Source organism: Procambarus clarkii, unplaced genomic scaffold (assembly GCF_040958095.1).
Source record: "Procambarus clarkii isolate CNS0578487 unplaced genomic scaffold, FALCON_Pclarkii_2.0 HiC_scaffold_102, whole genome shotgun sequence".
Classification (NCBI taxonomy): domain Eukaryota; kingdom Metazoa; phylum Arthropoda; class Malacostraca; order Decapoda; family Cambaridae; genus Procambarus; species Procambarus clarkii.
The window spans coordinates 3,643,446-3,670,313 of NW_027189135.1; the positions used below are offsets into that span (position 1 = coordinate 3,643,446).

Consider the following 26,868-nt stretch of genomic DNA (forward strand, 5'->3'; position numbering starts at 1 on the left):
TAATGTTGATGATGGTGAGTAGTGAGGTAATGATGACGATGGCGAGTAGTGTGGTAGTGATGATGTTAGTGAGTAGAGAGGTAGTGATGATGATGGTGAGTAGAGAGGTAGTGATGATGATGGTGAGTAGTGAGGTAATGATGATGATGGCGAGTAGTGTGGTAGCGATGATGTTAGTGAGTAGAGAGGTAGTGATGATGATGGTGAGTAGAGAGGTAGTGATGATGATGGTGAGGTAGTGATGATGATGGTGAGTAGTGAGGTAATGATGATGGTGATTAGAGAGGTAGTGATGATGATGGTGAGTAGAGAGGTAGTGATGATGATGGTGAGTAGTGAGGTAGTGATGATGTTAGTGAGTAGTGTGGTAGTGATGATGATGGTGAGTAGTGAGGTAGTGATGATGTTAGTGAGTATTGTGGAAGTGATGATGATGGTGAGTAGTGAGGTAGTGATGATGTTAGTGAGTATTGTGGTAGTGATGATGATGGTGAGTAGTGAGGTAGTGATGATGTTAGTGAGTAGTGTGGTAGTGATGATGATGGTGAGTAGTGAGGTAGTGATGATGATGGTGAGTAGAGAGGTAGTGATGATGATGGTGAGTAGTGAGGTAGTGATGATGTTAGTGAGTATTGTGGTAGTGATGATGATGGTGAGTAGTGAGGTAGTGATGATGATGGTGAGTAGAGAGGTAGTGATGATGATGGTGAGTAGTGAGGTAGTGATGATGTTAGTGAGTAGTGTGGTAGTGATGATGATGGTGAGTAGAGAGGTAGTGATGATGTTAGTGAGTAGAGAAGTAGTGATGATGATGGTGAGTAGAGAGGTAGTGATGATGGTGGTGAGGTAGTGATGATGATGGTGAGGTAGTGATGATGATGGTGAGTAGTGAGGTAATGATGATGGTGAGTAGAGAGGTAGTGATGATGATGGTGAGTAGAGAGGTAGTGATGATGATGGTGAGTAGTGAGGTAGTGATGATGTTAGTGAGTAGTGTGGTAGTGATGATGATAGTGAGTAGTGAAGTATATATATAGGTAAGGTTAGATTAGGTTAGGTTAGGTTTAATTAGGTTAGATTAGTTTAGGCTAAGAAATAGGCTATTTTTGTTGAAATAGAAATAGGGCAGTAATTGTTGGTAGCGTGTCTTCTCTGTTCACGTAGCAGTAAATAGGTATCCAGGAGTTAGTTAGATTACCTTAGGTTAGGTTAGTTTAGGCTAGGAAATAGGCTAGGTTTGTAGAAATAGAAAAAGAAGAAGGGCTGTAATTGTAGGTAGCGTTTCCTATCACCGAATACATCTATTCACCTAACAGTAAATAGGTATCCAGGAGTTAGTTACGTTAGGTTAGGTTAGGTTAGCTTAGATTAGGTTATGTTTGTTTTGACTAGGAAATAGGCTAGGTTTGCAGGTTAAGTTACGTTAGTTTAGGCTAGGTTTGTAGAAATAGAAATAGAAAAAGGGCTGTAATTGTTGGTAGCCTATCTAACCTAACCAAGGAACCTAACCAACCAACCTAATCAACCAACGTAACCAACCAACCTAATCAACCAACGTAACCAACCAACCTAATCAACCAACGTAACCAACCAACCTAATCAACCAACCTAACCAACCAACGTAACCAACCAACCTAACCAACGTAACCAACCAACCTAACCAATGTAACCAACCAACGTAACCAACCAACCTAACCAATGTAACCAACCTAAGCAACCAACCTAAGCAACCTAACCTAACCAACCAACCAACCTAACCAACCAAGCAACCTAACCTAACCTAACCTAACCTAACTAAACCAACCTAACAAACCAACCAACCAACCTAAGCTATCTAACCTAACCAACCAACCTAAGCTATCTAACCTAACCAACCAACCTAAGCTATCTAACCTAACCAAGCAACCTAAACCAACCAACCTAAGCAACCAACCTAAGCAACCAACCTAAGCAACCAACCTAAGCAACCTAACCTAACCAACCTAACCTAACCAACCAACCTAAGCAACCAACCTAAGCAACCAACCTAAGCAACCAACCTAAGCAACCTAACCTAACCAACCTAACCTAACAAACCAACCTAACCAACCAACCTAACCTAACCAACCAACCTAACAAACCAACCTTACCAACCTAACCTAACAAACCAACCTAACCTAACAAACCAACCTAACCAACCAACCTAACCTAACCAACCAACCTAACCAACCAACCTAACGAACCAACCTAACCTAACCTAACCTAACCTAACCTAACCTAACCTAACCTAACCAACCTAACCTAACAAACCAACCTAACCAACCAACCTAACAAACCAACCTAACCAACCAACCTAACAAACCAACCTAACAAACCAACCAACCTAACCAACGTAACCAACCAACCAACGTAACCAACAAACCTAACAAACGTAACCAACCATCCTAACCAACGTGACCAACCAACCTAACCAATGTAATAACGTAACCAACTTAAGTTGGTTAGTGATACTAACCAACTACTAACACTGCTAACAACAATGGTACTAACCAACTTAAGTTGGTTAGTACCAACGTAACCAACCTAAGCAACCAACCTAAGCAACCTAACCTAACCAACCAACCTAACCAACCAACCAACCTAACCAACCAACCTAAGCTATCTAATCTAACCAAGCAACCTAACCAACCAACCTAACCAAGGAACCTAACCAACCAACCAACCTAACAAACCTAAGCTATCTAACCTAACCAACCAACCTAACTAACCTAACCAACCAACCTAACCAACGTAACCAACCTAACCAACCAACCTAACCAAGGAACCTAACCAACCAACCAACCTAACCAACCTAAGCTATCTAACCTAACCAACCAACCTAACTAACCTAACCAACCAACCTAACCAACGTAACCAACCTAACCAACTAACCTAACAAACGAACCTAACTAACCAACCAACCTAACCAACCAACCTAACCTAACCAACCTAACAAACGAACCTAACTAACCAACCAACCTAACCAACCAACCTAACCAACCTAAGCTATCTAACCTAACCAACCAACCTAACCTAACCTAACCTAACCAACCAACCCAACCTAACCTAACCAACCAACCAACCCAACCTAACCTAACCAACCAACCTAAGCAATCTAACCTAACCAACCAACCTAATCAACCAACCAACCAACCAACCTAACCAACCTAAGCAATCTAACCTAACCAACTAACCTAACCAACTAACCTAACCAACCAACCAACCTAACTAACCTAAGCAATCTAACCTAACCAACCCAACCTAACCTAACCAACCAACCTAAGCAATCTAACCTAACCAACTAACCTAACCAACCAACCTAACCAACCAACCAACCTAACCAACCTAACCAACCTAAGCAATCTAACCTAACCACTAACCTAACCAACTAACCTAACCAACCAACTTCAGCTATCTAACCTAACCAAGCAACCTAATCAACCAACCTAACCAACCAACGTAACCAACCAACCTAACCAACCAACCTAAGCTATCTAACCTAACCAACCAACCTAAGCTATCTAACCAACCTTTCAAACCAACCTAACCAGCAACCTAACCAAGGAACCTAACCAACCAACCTAAACCAACGTAAGCTATCTAACCTAACCAACCAACCTAAGCTATCTAACCTAACCAACCAACCTAAGCTATTTAACCTAACCAACCAACCTAAGCTATCTAACCTAACCAAGCAACCTAACCAACCAACCTAACCAACAAACCAACCTAACCAACCAACCTAAGCAATATAGCAACCTAACCTGAGCAACCTAACCTAACCAACGTAACCAACCAACCTAAGCAATGTAACCTAACCTGAGCAACCTAACCTAACCAACGTAACCAACCTAACCAACTAACCTAACAAACGACCTAACAACAAAGCAACCTAACCTAACCAACCAACCTAACCTAACCAACCAACCAACCTAACCTAACCAACCAACCTAACCTGAGCAACCTAACCTGAGCAACCTAACCTAACCAACCATCCTAACCAACCAACCTAACCTAACCTGAGCAACCTAACCTAACCAACCATCCTAACCAACCAACCTAACCAACCAACCTAACCAACCAACCTAACCAACCAACCTAACCAACCAACCTAACCTAACCAACCAACCTAACCAACCAACCTAAGCAACCAACCTAACCTAACCAACCAACCTAAGCAACCAACCTAAGCAACCAACCTAACCTAACCAACCATCCTAACCAACCAACCTAACCTAAGCAACCAACCTAACCTAACCAACCTAAGCAACCAACCAACCTAAGCAACCAACCTAACCTAAGCAACCAACCTAACCAACCAACCTAACCAACCAACCTTAACCTAACCAACCAACCTAACCAACCTAACCTAACCAACCAACCTAACCAACCAACCTAACCAACCAACCTAACCAACCTAACCTAACCAACCAACCTAACCAACCTAACCTGAGCAACCTAACCTGAGCAACCAACCAACCTAACCAACCAACCTAACCTGAGCAACCTAACCTGAGCAACCTAACCTGAGCAACCTAACCTAACCAACCAACCTAACCAACCAACCTAACCAAAAAACCTAACCAACCAACCTAACCAACCAACCTAACCTAACCAACCAACCTAACCAACCAACCTAACCTAACCAACCAACCTAACCAACCAACCTAAGCAACCAACCTAACCTAACCAACCAACCTAAGCAACCAACCTAACCTAAGCAACCAACCTAACCTAACCAACCATCCTAACCAACCAACCTAAGCAACCAACCTAACCAACCAACCAACCTAACCTAACCAACCGACCTAACCAACCAACCAACCTAACCAACCAACCTTAACCTAACCAACCAACCAACCTAACCAACCAACCTAACCTAACCAACCAACCAACCAACCTAACCTAACCAACCAACCGACCTAACCAACCAACCTAACCAACCGACCTAACCTAACCAACCGACCTAACCTAACCAACCGACCTAACCTAACCAACCGACCTAACCTAACCAACCGACCTAACCTAACCAACCGACCTAACCCAACCAACCGACCTAACCCAACCAACCGACCTAACCCAACCAACCGACCTAACCAACCAACCGACCTAACCAACCAAACCAACCAACCGACCTAACCAACCAACCTAACCCACCAACCTAACCAACCAACCACTACCACCTAACCAACCAACCTAACCAACCTAATTATGTTATTATATTATTATTATTATTATATTATTATCATATTATTATTATTATTATATATTATATTATTATATTATTATTATTATTATTATATATTATATTATATTATTATTATTATTATTATATATTATATTATTATTATACAACCTTATTATATTATCAACTCCCTTCTTATTATCTGACACGAACCTTCGGTTCGTGTCAGAGTCCATGAGTGTCCGTGTGCGTGTCCGTGTGAGTGTCCGTGTCCGTGTATCCAAGGGGTTTTGGGTCCAGGAAGCTATTTGTGTCGACCCAAATTGCCTCCCTTCTCCCCACCTGAAATCCAGGTGGATTGAAAGACCTGCCCGAGGTCAGTGGATCCAGGTATCCGTCCGTGGCCCCCCGGACTTCAACCCTTCCCCACATTCCAAGGAGTCGGTCAATCAATCTTCGGCTATCCAGAGAATCTATCGAAACTGATGCTCCTACAGGAGGGGACACACAGAGAAATCTGTGCCCTGTACTTGCAACCGTTCCGACAGGCTCGAACGCAGATCTATCCGGATTAGGAACTTGTTCTATCCGACTAGGCCACGCTGGAGTTGCCTTCTGAATCAAATTTGGCACTTGTATTTATATCTCATAGCAAGGTTAGTTAGTGTCTATTTATCAACAGTTGCAATGATTGATATGTTAAGTTGTTAATTTGTGTTGACAGTTAGAAATACCAGACAGCTTTGTCTGATAAGGTTGCAGTCCCGTGAGGCAGTGTTATGGATGAATATTGGAGAATTTAGGCTAACTGACATGTGTGTGTGTGTGTGTGTGTGTGTGTGTGTGTGTGTGTGTACTCACCTAGTTGTACTCACCTAGTTGTGTTTGCGGGGGTTGAGCTCTGGCTCTTTGGTCCCGCCTCTCAACCGTCAATCAACAGGTATACAGATTCCTGAGCCTATTGGGCTCTATCATATCTACACTTGAAACTGTGTATGGAGTCAGCCTCCACCACATCACCTCCTAATGCATTCCATTTGTCAACCACTCTGACACTAAACAAGTTCTTTCAAATATCTCTGTGGCTCATTTGGGCACTCAGTTTCCACCTGTGTCCCCTGTGTCCCCTGTGTCAACCGACTGTCTCACCACTCGGCTGTTAAAGGCTTTGTCTCAGGTTAGTGTGGGTCACCCAGGTGTGGGAGGAGACACAGGTGTGGGTGTTGGTGCAGGTGTGGGAGACCATGTAGGTGTGGAGGACCACAGATACTAGGGGGGGGGGGAAATGACGATGATGTGTGAGATGACGGGTGTGGCATGTGATATTGGTACATATGAGACTGGGTGTTTAGAAATATGTGGTTTTGGGGGGTGAGTGAGAGTGAGTGAACTGTGAGGGTGAGAGTGAGTGAACTGTGAGGGTGAGAGTGAGTGACTGTGAGAGAGGGTGAGTGAGAGTGATTGGACTGTAAGAGAGGGTGAGTGAGAGTGAATGGACTGTGAGAAGGGTGAGTGAGTGGGTGGAGGTTGGTGTGAAATGTCAGCAGGTGAGAGGGTCCACAGTAGTTTCCCCTCACCCCCTCCCCTTCCCCCTCATCCACCTACACTTTCATCCTCATCCACCTGCCTCTTCACTCCAGGACCACCCCCCCCCCCACACATCTGCCCTTTCCTCATAACTCCTCATCTGCCATCTGAGGCCAGTGACACTCACCTCCCCCCCCCTACATCTGAGTGCCTCACACACACTTGTATGCCGCTAGCAGGTGTGTGTGTGACGTGTGTATGAAGCCCTCATGTATGCTGCCCTCACGTCTATGCTTCCCATATGAGTATGCTGCACAGGCACATGTGCAGTCTGCGAGCCTGTCACCCACGCTCCTATGCCTCATGACACTCGTGAGGTACACATACACACACACACTCATATTTGGCCAACACACTCATGCCGCCCACATACTCATGCCGCCCACATACTCATGCCGCCCACATACTCATGCCGCCCATGGACTCATAGCACCGCCAAACCCATGAGTGTTCATCAATAAACACTCGGGCGTAATAGACGCATTCCAGCACATATGTACGCCCGCACATACGTATACCCGCACGTACGTACGTCCGCACATATGTACGCCCACACGTACACACTGGGAAGCATACACGAACCGCCCTCTCAGACCACCTCGGTAGTTATATAAGTATTTGCGATGGTCCGAAAGCATATTACGGTTTCAGTGATAGCCTACTGACAAACAGGGAAATGAACCTTTGTCCTAAACAGAAATTATTCTCAAGTTATACATTTATTGTAATATAAATCCAGACGGGACACCACGAGCGAAGCTCTCGTCATGTAAGTACATTTAGGTAGTTACGCACACACACATATATGTAAACAAAACACATAGCCTGTTATACAGGAATTGTAGGTTTATATCTACAGATGACTGGAAGGAAGAGAGACCACGTGGTTTAAGCTGTATATATGTTGTTGTTGTTGAGTTAGGGGCGACGACGATCGTGGGATCGGATGCGCCCCGGCGTACCCGTGAAGGGTGAATCGCAGAAAAGCCAGAAGAGGCGAAACGCCAAGCCAAAACGCGAAACGAGTGACGCCAAGCACTAGAAACTAATATGCCACACGGCAAAGCTACGCACAAAGGGAGAGGCAGAAGCACATAATAGAACAGGGCAAACAAACAGCCAGAAGGGCACACAGCACGTCATAGAGCAAACACACAAGAAATCAGAGCACAAACTTGCCCGGGAACTTGGCCCGCGGGAATCTTACATTGAACGCCTCCCAGAGCACCCATTGCCAAGGGTCTCGTCCATCCACCGGTGACGCCATAACATCTGGAACCGGGGCAACAAACACCTGCAAACTGGGGACCCAGATGGTAGTACTCATGAGGCGAGAAGTCGCCACACGCCCCCACAGGAAGGGAACTTGCCCCCCACGAAAACACTCCGGTCCGTCAGACAGCAGTAACTCGGCAATCTTCGACCAGTGACCCGGTGGCATCACAGACGCCAGCAACACGTCCCCCAGGGCCCCAACGCGCACCCGCACCACAGGAGTACCCGTGGCCCCGGGCACACCACCAGACGACAGCAGGGAACCCGGACGGCACGCATCCTTCCGTAACGTCACCACCAGGCCACGCCCAGCACCAGAGTCCACACCATCCCTGGCAGCGGGAGCCACCACCCCCCACTGTGGAGAGTCCCCCGGCGGAGAAAGAACCGAAGGCACGTCCGAGACACAGGCACCAGCACCGGCAGGCACATGGACCTCCGCCACCACGAACCGCGGAGACATCGACCCATCCGTATCCACACTGTCAACATCTGAAGCCCCACAGTCACTGAAGTCACCAACGTCGGCCCAGGAAGAAGACGAACGCCGGGAACGTTTGAGCACCGGCCGGATATCGTCACAGCCGGTAAGTGACCCAGAAACACGGGTACCACGAGCCGAAGGAACCGATGCCAGGACGGCAGCAGCCTCTACCACAGGGGAAACCGGGCCACACACAGCAGGAGGCTCCGCAGCCACCCCAGCACCCAGCACATCCGGGACCCGAGTCACGGACACAGGGCCAGGCGCAGCATCAGAAGACGAGGGAGAAGACAGTGACGTCACACAGGGAGCTCCAGGGAGGGCCACGGGAGCAGCTGGGACAGCGACAGGATCAGGCAGACCAACCGACGGTACCTCAAGAACCGGAGGAGGGACGGCAACAACCGGAGGAGGGACGGCAACAACCGGAGGAGGGACGGCAACAACCGGAGGAGGGACGGCAACAACCGGAGGAGGGACGGCAACAACCGGAGGAGGGACGGCAACAACCGGAGGAGGGACGGTAACAACCGGAGGAGGGACGGCAACAACCGGAGGAACGGCAGGCGCCGCCGGGAAGCTGCAGCAGCAGACGGGACGCGCACCAATTCATCAACATCACCGGAGACTGCCTCCAGAGGGAGCGGCGGGAAATCCTCGTCGCGGAACAAGTTGCCAGGAGCAGCAGGGGCCTCAGAGCACCCGGCAGCCTGATGCCCCAACAGGCCACACCGAAAACAGGTACGAGGCTGCCGGCCATAATACACCCGGACGTAGTACCCCATAAGCCGGACAGAAGAAGGTATATCCGACCGCAGGCGCATCCCCAACGTGCGAATGTTTGTACGCCTCCCAGCATACCGCCCCGAGGAGAGCGTGTTCACCCGCACGCTGACAACAGTACCAAAACCCCCGAAGTAACGCCGGAGGAGGTCATCAGGGAACTCCAGGGGCGCACCATGGACACTGACATAAGTCAGGGCACCACTGCGGTCCGAAATCGCCACAGAGCCGGCATCGTCTGGCAACGGCAACGTACGCCCCCCGTACCGACGGAGGAAGTCCCGGTACTCGTCCTCCCCCACGCCCGTAACTAGCTCCACACCGTAAACAGCTTCCACCGGGACACGAAGCATGTCACACATCACCATCTCGATGGTCGGATAACCAGCCTTACAAGTGAACTCCAGGCCCACGGAGTTCACACGCTGAACAGGAGGAAGATGGCCCCCATGTCAGGACTGCCACGTCAACGCAGCCAGGCAGGCAACAAAACTGGTAGGGCAGAGACGCCCACAACACCTGGCGACCAACACAGTAAACAACTCCAACAGCCACGGAGGGTCGGTAAACGTCCTCACTCCACGGCTGCTAGCAGTCGACCTAAGCTGTATATATAGAACAGATCCACGAGGCTTCCTCCTCTAACAACAACAACAACAACAACTGCAATCCGAGCCGTTTTCGACACTATAGGCGTCTGAATCCAAACATGAGAAAATCCACATTCTCATAAGAACACTAAGATATAACCACTATTCAAGAAAGACAACATGATCCTAAAGAAAGGAATAATAACTGCACACCGCTAAATATTATCTATAAAAATTAAGAATAGCGTGTCGAAAATATAAATATTTTGTGAATCCGGTGTAGACGGCTACTTGTCTCACGAACACCAGGGAAGACGACGCTAGCCAGAGGTGTAGACGGCTACTTGTCTCACGAACACCGGGGGAGACGACGCTAGCCAGAGGTGTAGACGGCTACTTGTCTCACGAACATCGGGGGAGACGACGCTAGCCAGAGGTGTAGACGGCTACTTGTCTCACGAACACCGGGGGAGACGACGCTAGCCAGAGAGATTGTAAACATTGCCAAGCGAAGACGTCCCTTGTGCTTAAACGGAAGTTTATAAGCCAGAAACTATTAATATTAATTTTGTAACAACTGCTTGTGCCTCGTTATTGTTATTAAGGTGTAGGATTGTTTATAATAATAGAGAAGAGGAGAAGCAGTGACAACAAAAAGCATAAACGCAATGCATCAAGCCTATACTGACGCCTTCACTGTCGCCACCAGTCCCGTCTCTGTTTACACCACATAAATCCTAATGTTTACACCACATAAATCCTAATGTTTACACCACATAAATCCTAATGTTTACACCACATAAATCCTAATGTTTACACCACATAAATGCTAATGTTTACACCACATAAATCCTAATGTTTACACCACATAAATCCTAATGTTTACACCACATAAATCCTAATGTTTACACCACATAAATCCTAATGTTTACACCACATAAATCCTAATGTTTACACCACATAAATGCTAATGTTTACACCACATAAATCCTAATGTTTACACGACATAAATGCTAATGTTTACACCACATAAATCCTAATGTTTACACCACATAAATCCTAATGTTTACACCACATAAATCCTAATGTTTACACCACATAAATCCTGAGTGAGAATGGATTTCTACTCACTATCATCATCACTACCACACTACTCACCATCATCACTACCATACTATTCACTATCATCACTACCTCACTACTCACCATCATCACTACCACTACTCTCTATCATCACTTCTCACCATCAGCATCACTACCTCACTATCATCATCACTACCACACTACTCACCATCATCATCACTACCACACTATTCACTATCATCATCACTACCTCACTACTCACCATCATCATCACTACCACACTACTCACCATCATCATAACTACCTCACTACTCACTATCATCATCACTACCACACTACTCACCATCATCATCACTACCACACTACTCACAATCATCACTTCTATCACTACTCACCATCATCATCACTACCACACTACTCACCATCATCATCACTACCACACTACTCACCATCATCATCACTACCTCACTACTCACTATCATCATCACTACCTCACTACTCACCATCATCACTACCTCACTACTCACTATCATCATCACTACTCACCATCATCATCACTACCACACTATTCATTATCATTATCACTACCACACTACTCACCATCATCATCACTACCACACTATTCACTATCATCATCACTACCTCACTATCACCATCACTACCTCACTATCATAATAACTACCACACTACTCACCATCATCAACACTACCACACTATTCACTATCATCATCACTACTCACTATCATCACTTCTATCACTTCTCACCATCATCATCACTACCACACTATTCACCATCATCACTACTACACTACTCACTATCATCATCACTACCACACTATTCACTATCATCATCACTACCACACTACTCACCATCATCATCTTTACCTCACTACTCACCATCATCATCACTACATCACTATCATCATCACTACCACACTACTCACCATCATCATCACTACCACACTACTCACCATCATCATCACTACCTCACTACTCACCATCATCATCACTACCTCACTACTCACTATCATCATCACTACCTCACTACTCACCATCATCACTACCACACTACTCACTATCATCACTTCTCACCATCATCATCACTACCTCACTACTCACTATCATCATCACTACCACACTATTCACCATCATCATCACTACCACACTTCACTATCATCATCACTACCACACTACTCACCATCATCATCACTACCTCACTACTCACCATCATCATCACTACCACACTACTCACCATCATCATCACTACCTCACTACTCACCATCATCATCACTACCACACTACTCACCATCATCATCACTACCACACTTCACCATCATCATCACTACCTCACTACTCACTATCATCATCACTACCACACTATTCACTATCATCATCACTACCACACTACTCACCATCATCATCACTACCACACTACTCACCATCATCATCACTACTCACCATCATCACTACTCACTATCACTACCACACTACTCACCGAGTAGTGTGGTAGTGATGATAGTGAGTAGTGTGGTAGTGATGATGGTGAGTAGTGTTGTAGTGATGATGTTTATTAGTGTGGTAGTGATGATGGTGGGTAGTGATAATGGTGAGTAGTGATGATGATGATGATGGTGAGTAGTGAGGAAGTGATGATGTTAGTGAGTAGTGAGGAAATGATGATGGTGGTGAGTAGAGAAGTAGTGATGATGATGATGGTGGTGAGTAGAGAAGTAGTGATGATGATGATGATGGTGAGTAGTGAGGAAGTGATGATGTTAGTGAGTAGTGAGGAAATGATGATGGTGGTGAGTAGAGAAGTAGTGATGATGATGGTGAGTAGTGAGGTAGTGATGATGGTGAGTAGTGTGGTAGTGATGGTGAGTAGTGAGGTAATGTTGATGATGGTGAGTAGTGAGGTAATGATGACGATGGCGAGTAGTGTGGTAGTGATGATGTTAGTGAGTAGAGAGGTAGTGATGATGATGGTGAGTAGAGAGGTAGTGATGATGATGGTGAGTAGTGAGGTAATGATGATGATGGCGAGTAGTGTGGTAGTGATGATGTTAGTGAGTAGAGAGGTAGTGATGATGATGGTGAGTAGAGAGGTAGTGATGATGATGGTGAGGTAGTGATGATGATGGTGAGTAGTGAGGTAATGATGATGGTGATTAGAGAGGTAGTGATGATGATGGTGAGTAGAGAGGTAGTGATGATGATGGTGAGTAGTGAGGTAGTGATGATGTTAGTGAGTAGTGTGGTAGTGATGATGATGGTGAGTAGTGAGGTAGTGATGATGTTAGTGAGTATTGTGGTAGTGATGATGATGGTGAGTAGTGAGGTAGTGATGATGTTAGTGAGTATTGTGGTAGTGATGATGATGGTGAGTAGTGAGGTAGTGATGATGTTAGTGAGTAGTGTGGTAGTGATGATGATGGTGAGTAGTGAGGTAGTGATGATGATGGTGAGTAGAGAGGTAGTAGAGAGGTAGTGATGATGTTAGTGAGTAGAGAGGTAGTGATGATGATGGTGAGTAGAGAGGTAGTGATGATGATGGTGAGGTAGTGATGATGATGGTGAGGTAGTGATGATGATGGTGAGGTAGTGATGATGATGGTGAGTAGTGAGGTAATGATGATGGTGAGTAGTGAGGTAGTGATGATGATGGTGAGTAGAGAGGTAGTGATGATGATGGTGAGTAGTGAGGTAGTGATGATGTTAGTGAGTAGTGTGGTAGTGATGATGATAGTGAGTAGTGAAGTATATATATAGGTAAGGTTAGATTAGGTTAGGTTAGGTTTAATTAGGTTAGATTAGTTTAGGCTAAGAAATAGGCTATTTTTGTTGAAATAGAAATAGGGCAGTAATTGTTGGTAGCGTGTCTTCTCTGTTCACGTAGCAGTAAATAGGTATCCAGGAGTTAGTTAGATTACCTTAGGTTAGGTTAGTTTAGGCTAGGAAATAGGCTAGGTTTGTAGAAATAGAAAAAGAAGAAGGGCTGTAATTGTAGGTAGCGTTTCCTATCACCGAATACCTCTATTCACCTAACAGTAAATAGGTATCCAGGAGTTAGTTACGTTAGGTTAGGTTAGGTTAGCTTAGATTAGGTTATGTTTGTTTTGACTAGGAAATAGGCTAGGTTTGCAGGTTAAGTTAGGTTAGTTTAGGCTAGGTTTGTAGAAATAGAAATAGAAAAAGGGCTGTAATTGTTGGTAGCCTATCTAACCTAACTAAGGAACCTAACCAACCAACCTAACCAAGCAACCTAACCAAGCAACCTAATCAACCAACCTAACCAACCAACCTAACCAACCAACCTAATCAACCAACCTAACCAGGCAACCTAACCAACCAACCTAACCAATGTAACCAACCAACCTAACCAACCAACCTAAGCTATCTAACCTAACCAACCAACCTATCCAACCAACCTTAGCTATCTAACCTAACCAACCAACCTATCCAACCAACCTTAGCTATCTAACCTAACCAACCAACCTAACCAACCAACCTAAGCAACCAACCTAAGCAACCTAACCTAACCAACCTAACCAACCTAACCAACCAACCAACCTAACTAACCAAACAACCTAAGCTATCTAACCTAACCAACCAACCTATCCAACCAACCTTAGCTATCTAACCTAACCAACCAACCTAAGCTATCTAACCTAACCAACCAACCTAAGCTATCTAACCTAACCAAGCAACCTAACCAAGCAACCTAACCAACCAACCTAACCAAAGAACCTAACGAACCAACCTAACCAACCAACCCAACCTAACCTAACCAACGTAACCAACCATCCTAACCAACGTAACCAACCAACGTAACCAACCTAACCTAACCTAACCAACCAACTAACCTAACCAACCTAACCTAACCTAACCAACCAACTAACCTAACCAACCAACCAACCTAACCAACGTAACCAACCAACCTACCCAACGTAACCAACCTAAGCAACCAACCTAAGCAACCTAACCTAACCAACCTAACCTAACCAACCTAACCTAACCAACCAACCAAACTAACCAACCAACCAACCTAACCAACCTAACAAACCAACCTAACTAACCAACCAACCAACTAACCTAACCAACCAACCAACCTAACCAACGTAACCAACCAACCTACCCAACGTAACCAACCTAAGCAACCAACCTAAGCAACCTAACCTAACCAACCTAACCTAACCAACCTAACCTAACCAACCAACCAAACCAACCAACCAACCTAACCAACCTAACAAACCAACCTAACTAACCAACCAACCTAACCAAACAACCTAAGCTCTCTAACCTATCCAACCAACCTTAGCTATCTAACCTAACCAACCAACCTAAGCTATCTAACCTAACCAACCAACCTAAGCTATCTAATTTAACCAACCAACCTAAGCTATCTAACCTAACCAAGCAGCCTAATCAACCAAGCTAACCAAGCAACCTAACCAACCTAACCTAACCAACCTAACCTAACCTAACCAACCAAACTAACCTAACCTAACCAACCAACCAACCTAACCAACGTAACCAACCAACCTAACCAACGTGACCAACCAACCTAACCAATGTAATAACGTAACCAACTTAACCTAACCAACCAACCTAACCAAACCAACCTAACCAACCAACCAAATTAACCAACCAACCTAACCAACCAACCAACCTAACCAACCAACCTAATCAACCAACCTAAGCTATCTAACCAACCAACCGAACTAACCAACCAACCTAACCAACGTAAACTATCTAACCTAACCAACCAACGTAACTAACCTAACCAACCAACCTAAGCTATCTAACCTAACCAACCAACCTAACCTAACCAACCAACCCAACCTAACCTAACCAACCAACCAACGTAACCAACCAACCTAACCAACCAACCTAAGCAATCTAACCTAACCAACCAACCTAACCAACCAACCTAACCAACCAACTTAAGCTATCTAACCTAACCAACCAACCTAACCAACCAACTTAAGCTATCTAACCTAACCAACCAACCTAACTAACCTAACCAACCAACTTAAGGTATCTAACCTAACCAACCAACCTAACTAACCTAACCAACCAACTTAAGCTATCTAACCTAACCTAACCTAACCTAACCTAACCAGCAACCTAACCTGAGCAACCTAACCTGAGCAACCTAACCTGAGCAACCTAACCTGAGCAACCTAACCTAACCAACCAACCTAACCAACCAACCTAACCTAACCAACCAACCAACCTAACCAACCAACCAAACCAACCAACCTAACCTAACCAACCAACCTAACCTCAGCAACCTAACCTGAGCAACCTAACCTGAGCAACCTAACCTGAGCAACCTAACCTGAGCAACCTAACCTGAGCAACCTAACCAACCAACCTAACCTAACCAACCAACCTAACCAACCAACCAACCTAACCAACCAACCAACCTAACCAACCAACCTAACCAACCAACCAACCTAACCAACCTAACCTAACCAACCAACCTAACCAACCAACCTAACCAACCAACCAACCAACCTAACCAACCGACCTAACCAACCAACCTAACCAACCAACCAACCAACCAACCGACCTAACCAACCAACCGACCTAACCAACCAAACCTAACCAACCAACCTAACCAACCAACCTAACCAACCGACCTAACCAACCAACCGACCTAACCAACCAACCTAACCAACCGACCTAACCAACCAACCGACCTAACCAACCAACCAACCTAACCAACCAACCTAACCAACCAACCTAACCAACCTAATTATGTTATTATATTATTATTATTATTATATTATTATTATTATTATATATTATATTATTATATTATTATTATTATTATTATATATTATATTATATTATTATTATTATTATTATTATATATTATATTATTATTATACAACCTTATTATATTATCAACTCCCTTCTTATTATCTGACACGAACCTTCGGTTCGTGTCAGAGTCCATGAGTGTCCGTGTGCGTGTCCGTGTGAGTGTCCGTGTCCGTGTATCCAAGGGGTTTTGGGTCCAGGAAGCTATTTGTGTCGACCCAAATTGCCTCCCTTCTCCCCACCTGAAATCCAGGTGGATTGAAAGACCTGCCCGAGGTCAGTGGATCCAGGTATCCGTCCGTGGCCCCCCGGACTTCAACCCTTCCCCACATTCCAAGGAGTCGGTCAATCAATCTTCGGCTATCCAGAGAATCTATCGAAACTGATGCTCCTACAGGAGGGGACACACAGAGAAATCTGTGCCCTGTACTTGCAACCGTTCCGACAGGCTCGAACGCAGATCTATCCGGATTAGGAACTTGTTCTATCCGACTAGGCCACGCTGGAGTTGCCTTCTGAATCAAATTTGGCACTTGTATTTATATCTCATAGCAAGGTTAGTTAGTGTCTATTTATCAACAGTTGCAATGATTGATATGTTAAGTTGTTAATTTGTGTTGACAGTTAGAAATACCAGACAGCTTTGTTTGATCAGGTTGCAGTCCCGTGAGGCAGTGTTATGGATGAATATTGGAGAATTTAGGCTAACTGACATGTGTGTGTGTGTGTGTGTGTGTGTGTGTGTGTGTGTGTGTACTCACCTAGTTGTACTCACCTAGTTGTGTTTGCGGGGGTTGAGCTCTGGCTCTTTGGTCCCGCCTCTCAACCGTCAATCAACAGGTGTACAGATTCCTGAGCCTATTGGGCTCTATCATATCTACACTTGAAACTGTGTATGGAGTCAGCCTCCACCACATCACCTCCTAATGCATTCCATTTGTCAACCACTCTGACACTAAACAAGTTCTTTCAAATATCTCTGTGGCTCATTTGGGCACTCAGTTTCCACCTGTGTCCCCTGTGTCCCCTGTGTCAACCGACTGTCTCACCACTCGGCTGTTAAAGGCTTTGTCTCAGGTTAGTGTGGGTCACCCAGGTGTGGGAGGAGACACAGGTGTGGGTGTTGGTGCAGGTGTGGGAGACCATGTAGGTGTGGAGGACCACAGATACTAGGGGGGGGGGAAATGACGATGATGTGTGAGATGACGGGTGTGGCATGTGATATTGGTACATATGAGACTGGGTGTTTAGAAATATGTGGTTTTGGGGGGTGAGTGAAAGTGAGTGAACTGTGAGGGTGAGAGTGAGTGAACTGTGAGGGTGAGAGTGAGTGACTGTGAGAGAGGGTGAGTGAGAGTGATTGGACTGTAAGAGAGGGTGAGTGAGAGTGAATGGACTGTGAGAAGGGTGAGTGAGTGGGTGGAGGTTGGTGTGAAATGTCAGCAGGTGAGAGGGTCCACAGTAGTTTCCCCTCACCCCCTCCCCTTCCCCCTCATCCACCTACACTTTCATCCTCATCCACCTGCCTCTTCACTCCAGGACCCCCCCCCCCACACATCTGCCCTTTCCTCATAACTCCTCATCTGCCATCTGAGGCCAGTGGCACTCACCTCCCCCCCCCTACATCTGAGTGCCTCACACACACTTGTATGCCGCTAGCAGGTGTGTGTGTGACGTGTGTATGAAGCCCTCATGTATGCTGCCCTCACGTCTATGCTTCCCATATGAGTATGCTGCACAGGCACATGTGCAGTCTGCGAGCCTGTCACCCACGCTCCTATGCCTCATGACACTCGTGAGGTACACATACACACACACACTCATATTTGGCCAACACACTCATGCCGCCCACATACTCATGCCGCCCATGGACTCATAGCACCGCCAAACCCATGAGTGTTCATCAATAAACACTCGGGCGTAATAGACGCATTCCAGCACATATGTACGCCCGCACATACGTACACCCGCACGTACGTACGTCCGCACATATGTACGCCCACACGTACACACTGGGAAGCATACACGAACCGCCCTCTCAGACCACCTCGGTAGTTATATAAGTATTTGCGATGGTCCGAAAGCATATTACGGTTTCAGTGATAGCCTACTGACAAACAGGGAAATGAACCTTTGTCCTAAACAGAAATTATTCTCAAGTTATACATTTATTGTAATATAAATCCAGACGGGACACCACGAGCGAAGCTCTCGTCATGTAAGTACATTTAGGTAGTTACGCACACACACACATATATGTAAACAAAACACATAGCCTGTTATACAGGAATTGTAGGTTTATATCTACAGATGACTGGAAGGAAGAGAGACCACGTGGTTTAAGCTGTATATATGTTGTTGTTGTTGAGTTAGGGGCGACGACGATCGTGGGATCGGATGCGCCCCGGCGTACCCGTGAAGGGTGAATCGCAGAAAAGCCAGAAGAGGCGAAACGCCAAGCCAAAACGCGAAACGAGTGACGCCAAGCACTAGAAACTAATATGCCACACGGCAAAGCTACGCACAAAGGGAGAGGCAGAAGCACATAATAGAACAGGGCAAACAAACTGCCAGAAGGGCACACAGCACGTCATAGAGCAAACACACAAGAAATCAGAGCACAAACTTGCCCGGGAACTTGGCCCGCGGGAACCTTACATTGAACGCCTCCCAGAGCACCCATTGCCAAGGGTCTCGTCCATCCACCGGTGACGCCATAACATCTGGAACCGGGGCAACAAACACCTGCAAACTGGGGACCCAGATGGTAGTACTCATGAGGCGAGAAGTCGCCACTCGCCCCCACAGGAAGGGAACTTGCCCCTCACGAAAGCACTCCGGTCCGTCAGACAGCAGTAACTCGGCAATCTTCGACCAGTGACCCGGTGGCATCACAGACGCCGGCAACACGTCCCCTAGGGCCCCAACGCGCACCCGCACCACAGGGGTACCCGTGGCCCCGGGCACACCACCAGACGACAGCAGGGAACCCGGACGGCACGCATCCTTCCGTAACGTCACCACCAGGCCACGCCCAGCACCAGAGTCCACACCATCCCTGGCAGCGGGAGCCACCACCCCCCACTGTGGAGAGTCCCCCGGCGGAGAAAGAACCGAAGGCACGTCCGAGACACAGGCACCAGCACCGGCAGGCACATGGACCTCCGCCACCACGAACCGCGGAGACATCGACGCATCCGTATCCACACTGTCAACATCTGAAGCCCCACAGTCACTGAAGTCACCAACGTCGGCCCAGGAAGAAGACGAACGCCGGGAACGTTTGGGCACCGGCCGGATATCGTCCGAGCCGGTAAGTGACCCAGAAACACGGGTACCACGAGCCGAAGGAACCGATGCCAGGACGGCAGCAGCCTCTACCACAGGGGGAACCGGACCACACACAGCAGGAGGCTCCGCAGTCACCCCAGCACCCAGCACATCCGGGACCCGAGTCACGGACACAGGGCCAGGCGCAGCATCAGAAGACGAGGGAGAAGAAAGTGACGTCACACAGGGAGCTCCAGGGAGGGCCACGGGAGCAGCTGGGACAGCGACAGGATCAGGCAGACCAACCGACGGTACCTCAAGAACCGGAGGAGGGACGGCAACAACCGGAGGAGGGACGGCAACAACCGGAGGAGGGACGGCAACAACCGGAGGAGGGACGGCAACAACCGGAGGAGGGACGGCAACAACCGGAGGAGGGACGGCAACAACCGGAGGAGGGACGGCAACAACCGGACGAACGGCAGGCGCAGCCGGGAAAGCTGCAGCAGCAGACGGGACGCGCACCACCTCATCAACATCACCGGGGATAGTGGGCTCCTGAGCTACCGTGCAGTGAGGACGTGTCGCCTGCTGCTCCGGTGGTTTGAGTCGGTTCTCACTACGTGTAGAGAGCCATGGGGAAGGCTCAGCGCAAGAGGGAATGGAAGCAGCTTTCGGACGAGGAAGGACGGGGGACCGATGTGCAGCAGGCCCCAAAGAAAACTGCTATCGAGGCTTTACCACTTGCTTCTACCAGCAAGTCAGCGGACGTAATGGACCTAGAGAGGACAGCGTCAGTCACACACCAACCAGTGTCAGTCAATGCTTCTCTGTCCGCAACGCTGCCGCGGGACGGCAGTATGAGTCAGGAGAGGACACCACCGGTTTCACGCCAGCCAATGTCGGCCATTGTTCCTCTCTCCACAGCCCAGCCGCAGGACAGCAGTATGGGACAGGGGAGGACACCACCAGTCTCACACCAGACATCGCCAGCCTCTGCACTTCTTCCGAAATTCAAGATCATGCAGACCGACCACTTTCCTACAGCATATGGAGTAGTAACGGCGATGGAAAAAGAACAACCAGAGCTCAAACTTTCCATTACAGTCAACCTGAAGGGAGAAATAATACTGACACCTCAAGACCAACAGACTGCACATTACTTAGAGAAGGTAAGAGTCCTGCAGGGGAAACCTGTGTGCTTGGTAAAGCTGGACCCTTCAGAACGACGCACACGAGTCGTGCTTTTGGGATACCCAATCGACTTTCCCCTGGATCCAGTGCTAGAACACAAGCAAGTCCTGAGTGCGGAACGTTGCCACACAAAAGTAGACAAGGCAGCGACGCGTCAGGTTCTGGTGACCGTCATGGGACATGTGCCGGAAACTTTCGGTCTTGGAAATTGGGGGACATACCGACAGAGGCCATACGTCCCGGAACCCCTACGCTGCTTCAGGTGTCAGAAATACGGCCACCATCAGTCACGCTGCACAGGACAGGAGAGGTGCAGAGTGTGCAGCCTGAGACATCCCACCAAAGACTGTATTGCCAAGCACAAGGCAAACCAGACCACAACAGCCAAATGTCCAAATTGTGGAGGCAAACATCATGCCTGGAGCACAACCTGCTCTGCACGGAAACAAAAAGTGCAGACAGCTCAGGCCAGGGTCAACACACTGACCAGCGGTACATCTACCAACACCACCGTCTGGAACACTCGTGCACAGCCACAACAGCCACCCGCTCTCACAGAGCAAAATTTCCCGAATCTGTCAATTCCGAATCAGACATTACACGAAAGTGTTGCAGAAGTCCAGCAAGTGCAAATGAGCAGAAAACACTTACTTTCGGAATCTACTCACCAGCTATACATACAAGATCGTGCAGCAGACCACAGTTACACGAGAAATAGACAGTCTCCGACAGGATGGAGCACAAGAGGACAAACAACGCAACTTGGACGTACTGACTACCGACAACAGTCGGCTAGTCAAGACACCGGAACATCGACATTCACAAACGCAACTGCAAGACGCAGTGACCACCCACGATCAACAGAATCTTCAAACACAGGAGACAGACAACAACAGCCAATGCAGTCTGATCTGCAGCAACGCCAACAAAGACGTATTGAACAGCAGAGATGCGCAGGTTCCGCCAACACAAGAAACGGCCGCGAGCAATCAATGCAGTCCGACCTGCAGCACTTCCAACACCATAGCGATGGACCACAGTTATGCACAGATTCCAACAACGTCGGGGATGACCACGAACTATCAATGCAGTCCGATTTGCAGCGACACGACTTGCGAGGCGGAGAATATAGAGGTCGATTCCGAGGAGGAGTTCTAGTAGAACAAGCTACACCAACCGAACCCGTCGTCTGGCCATTACGAATTCTGCAGTGGAACATACAAGGTCTTGGAAATAAAAAACACACACTTCAGGAGGCTGCAATCAGCACGAACGCAGATATAATCGTTTTGGAAGAAACTCTTTTCCCAGCCACGAAATCCTTCAGATTAGCTGGATATCAGCGCTATGTTCTCCCGTATGAGCAGGTGAGACTAAGAGGATTAATGACCCTAGTCAGAAACACCATACCCAGCAAGAAAATAGACTCGGTTTCATGTGGGGATGGAGTAGAGGTATTAGCAGTAACAGTGAATATGGCTAATTTTGAGCTCCTCATATACAACGTCGACAAGCCCCCTAGACGTAAACTAGAAGCAGAGGCAGTGCTTGCCTTGGCCACGCAGGAAAATTTAATTCTTGCTGGAGATTTTAATGCTCATCATCCAGAGTTAGGTGCAACTGGGCCAGCCAATGCAGATGGGCGCCATTTAGCTGCAGCTCTGCGAGAAGTACCTGAAATTACACTTCTCAACACTGGGGAACCCACTCACATTCTAGGAGGTTCCCTTGATCTTACATTCATCTCCACAGCACTCCAGCAACAGGCGAAGTGGGAAGTAGACCCGGTGATCACTAGTGACCACTATGCTACTGTCACGACACTCAACCTGGCATGACCTCCTACACCTCCTGCGCGGCCTCGGTGGAATTTAGGAAAGGCCAATTGGAATGTATACCAGGAAGAACTTGAAAAATGGTATGCAACGTACACGCCACCTGGGGATTTGAACATACACGAGACCAATCTGCAGGAAGCCGTTGCAGCTGCTGCGAACAAAGCTATTCCAATCATTATCACAGGTAACACGAAACGAAAGAACTATTGGTTCTATAGTAATGACGTTAAAGAACAGAACCACAGAGTCAACATCTTCAGAAAACATCTAAAGAGAAACCCCACACCAGAAGGAAGAACTCTGCTACGAGCGGTGATATCTGAAGCAAGGCGAGTTTCTCGAGAAGTAAAGGAGGCAAGATGGTTTGAGTGGTGTCAAACTCTAAATGAACATAGTAGTCTTGGCAAGATATGGGGTCAGATTAAAACTATATCAGGTCGACCAGCCCGGCCACAGGCATGTATTCAACCATTGCAGGAGGCTGAGAGACTTGCTCTCCAATTTGCAGAAAGAACAGCTTCATATCAGCTTCCTGCAATGGTCCGAAGGCAGCAAGACCACTTAAAACAAGAGAGGATGACAGTCATTCATGAGGGCTTAGCTATAAATGACGAATGTGACTGTCCCTTCACCGAACAGGAAATAAGCAGAGCCAAAAAGGGTGGTAAGGACACTGCACCAGGTGCTGATAACATTACATACTCAATGATCGCACATGCAGGTCCTGCTGGAGACCGAGGGATGTTGGACGTCATCAATGCGTCTTGGCAGCAAGGCAAACTACCGCCCTCTTGGAAGAAAGCAGACATCATACCGATTCCTAAGCCGAATGAACCTGGCAATTACAGACCCATTTCCTTAACATCATGCGTTAGTAAAACTGCAGAACGGATGGTCTTAAATAGGCTACTGTGGAAGACTGGAGACCTTCATAAACACATATTTGGCTTCACTAGAGGTGTAGGTACTGCCAACTGCATAGCAACATTACTAGGAACAGTTAACTCGGGTCCAGCTAGAGTGGTCTTCCTTGATCTGGAAAAAGCATTTGAACTTGCAAGCCCGCCAGCAATACTACACACCTTAGTTAAAAAAGGTGTGAGGGGGAAAATGCTAGCATGGATTCAAGATTACCTAAGTCACAGGTATGCCAGAGTAAAGTTGCAAGGACAAGTGTCGGACTACCATTTGCACGAGAATGGGACTCCACAAGGAGGAGTCCTCAGTCCTAGTCTTTTTAACATCCTTATGGAAAACCTTGTTACCATGTCCTTTACAGAAGGGGTTACATTGCTAAGCTATGCTGATGATCTAGCATTAGTCGTTACGGGTCCTTCACTTCTAAATAAAGCTCAAGGTGCTTTAGATCAAGTGACATCTGAATGCAGTGTTTTAGGGCTAAAAATATCTGCACAGAAGTCTAAGGCGATGAGACTAGGTGGCAAGGCTCCAGACAGGCACCTACGCATTCAGGACATTAACCTTCAGTGGGTTACACAATATCGATATCTCGGAGTGTGGATTGATTTTAAGATGACATTCAATAAGCAAATTCAATATCTAAAGGAGAAAGCAAAGTCACGAATAAATATAATGAGAGCAATCACAGGGCCCCGTCTAGGAGCGGGACACAAAGTGTTAAGAATGTTTTACATACACGCCGTTCGTTCCCTAGTTGATTATGCAGCACCTGCCTTACTCACTCTTTCTCCTGGTCAGTGGGCAAACGTTGAGGTTCTTCAAAATGATGCATTGCGAGTCATAACAGGTGCTCCCAGATGGACTAAAATCCTGAACCTAAGACTAGAGACAAAGCTAACGTCGATTGAAATAAGGGTAAAGGGGATTGCTGCGTGCATGCTGACCAAGATATTGACTAGACCTAGAATCAGTTCACTTAAAGATTTGATCACTGGAGCACTAACTCTGGACAGAAGAGCCTCCAATAGCAACAGGTGGACCCATTGTGCGTTAAACGCCATCGATACGTTTGATATGGCAAACACAGTCACTGAGAGGGGTGTCGACGACATACATGCAGACTTTGTTATACAAGCCCCTTGGGAATCTCTGCCAGCAGACTTTCAGATTATGGCTCTTGACGGAAAGAAGAACCAGACACATCCTCATCTGCTACGTCACATTGCACAGATGCATATAGAAGCAAACATGGCATCCGACAGCTTCACTTACTTCATGGATGGGTCAGTAGACCAGCAGGGACAGGAAACCGGAGCTGCAGTTAAAGCAGGAAACTCTGTATATAGTTGGAGGCTCTCAAATGGGTGTTCGACTTTACAGACTGAGATGCTAGCCATTCAAAAGGCTTTGGAACATGCTCTTGCTGAACACCGCCAACATGTTATCGTCCATACAGATTCGAGAACCGCCATTGAAACCTTGCAACAGGAACACATATGTGATAACATCCATCTGATCACCAATGTCTTATCATTCATGCACACACTCCACCGACAAGGCTGACGGGTGCTTATCAACTGGGTGCCAAGTCATGTGGGACTATTAGGTAATGACATTGCAGACGAAGCTGCGAAACTTGCTACTAAGAGGAGGAATGTAGACATTTACATACCACCGAGTCTCTCCCAGATGAAGAAAGTGATTCGAAACAGAGCAATGCGAAGGCTGTACAGTGACCACAACACAGCAGTTGCAACATCAGGATCTGCGGGTTGGTACAAGAATTCCACCAACTACGAACCACTTAGTTTGATGAAAGGGGGCAGTAGAACAACAGAAGTGCACTTACATCGCATCAGGCTTGGATACCCATGTGCATGGGAAATAGGCTTACGGGTTCCGGAAGGTGAGAGGATATGTCAACACTGTGGAGAAATGCCCGACAGACCACTGGAACATTATCTAACACAGTGCACAGTTACAAACCCGTTAAGATTTCACCTTCGATTCGACAGAGCAGAGGAAGTTGTTAAACACATATGGCAAAATCTTACTGAAGCGACCATACGGGTCATACATACTCATCCTCCGCCCAGGTAAACCAGAAACGGGCATCACTTAGTGGGCCAGCCAGAGGCTTAGGGCCCGCGCAGGATTATCCCTGCTAAAAAGAAAAAAAAAAAAAAAAAAAAAACATCACCGGAGACTGCCTCCAGAGGGAGCGGCGGGAAATCCTCGTCGCGGAACAAGTTGACAGGAGCAGCAGGGGCCTCAGAGCACCCGGCAGCCTGATGCCCCAACAGGCCACACCGGAAACAGGTACGAGGCTGCCGGGCATAATACACCCGGACGTAGTACCCCATAAGCCGGACAGAAGAAGGTATATCCGACCGCAGGCGCATCCCCAACGTGCAAATGTTTGTACGCCTCCCAGCATACCGCCCCGAGGAGAGCGTGTTCACCCGCACGCTGACAACAGTACCAAAACCCCCGAAGTAACGCCGGAGGAGGTCATCAGGGAACTCCAGGGGCGCACCATGGACACTGACATAAGTCAGGGCACCACTGCGGTCCGAAATCGCCACAGAGCCGGCATCGTCTGGCAACGGCAACGTACGCCCCCCGTACCGACGGAGGAAGTCCCGGTACTCGTCCTCCCCCACGCCCGTAACTAGCTCCACACCGTAAACAGCTTCCACCGGGACACGAAGCATGTCACACATCACCATCTCGATGGTCGGATAACCAGCCTTACAAGTGAACTCCAGGCCCACGGAGTTCACACGCTGAACAGGAGGAAGATGGCCCCCA

At 47.3% G+C, this 26,868-nt stretch overlaps 1 protein-coding gene across 1 annotated transcript in view; it reads right to left on the minus strand.

Moving 5' to 3' along the window:
• LOC138360226 (mucin-13-like) overlaps positions 1-26,868 on the minus strand; it is a 67,920-nt gene that overhangs the window by 15,442 nt on the left and 25,610 nt on the right. The gene's annotated exons all lie outside the window — the stretch shown is intronic.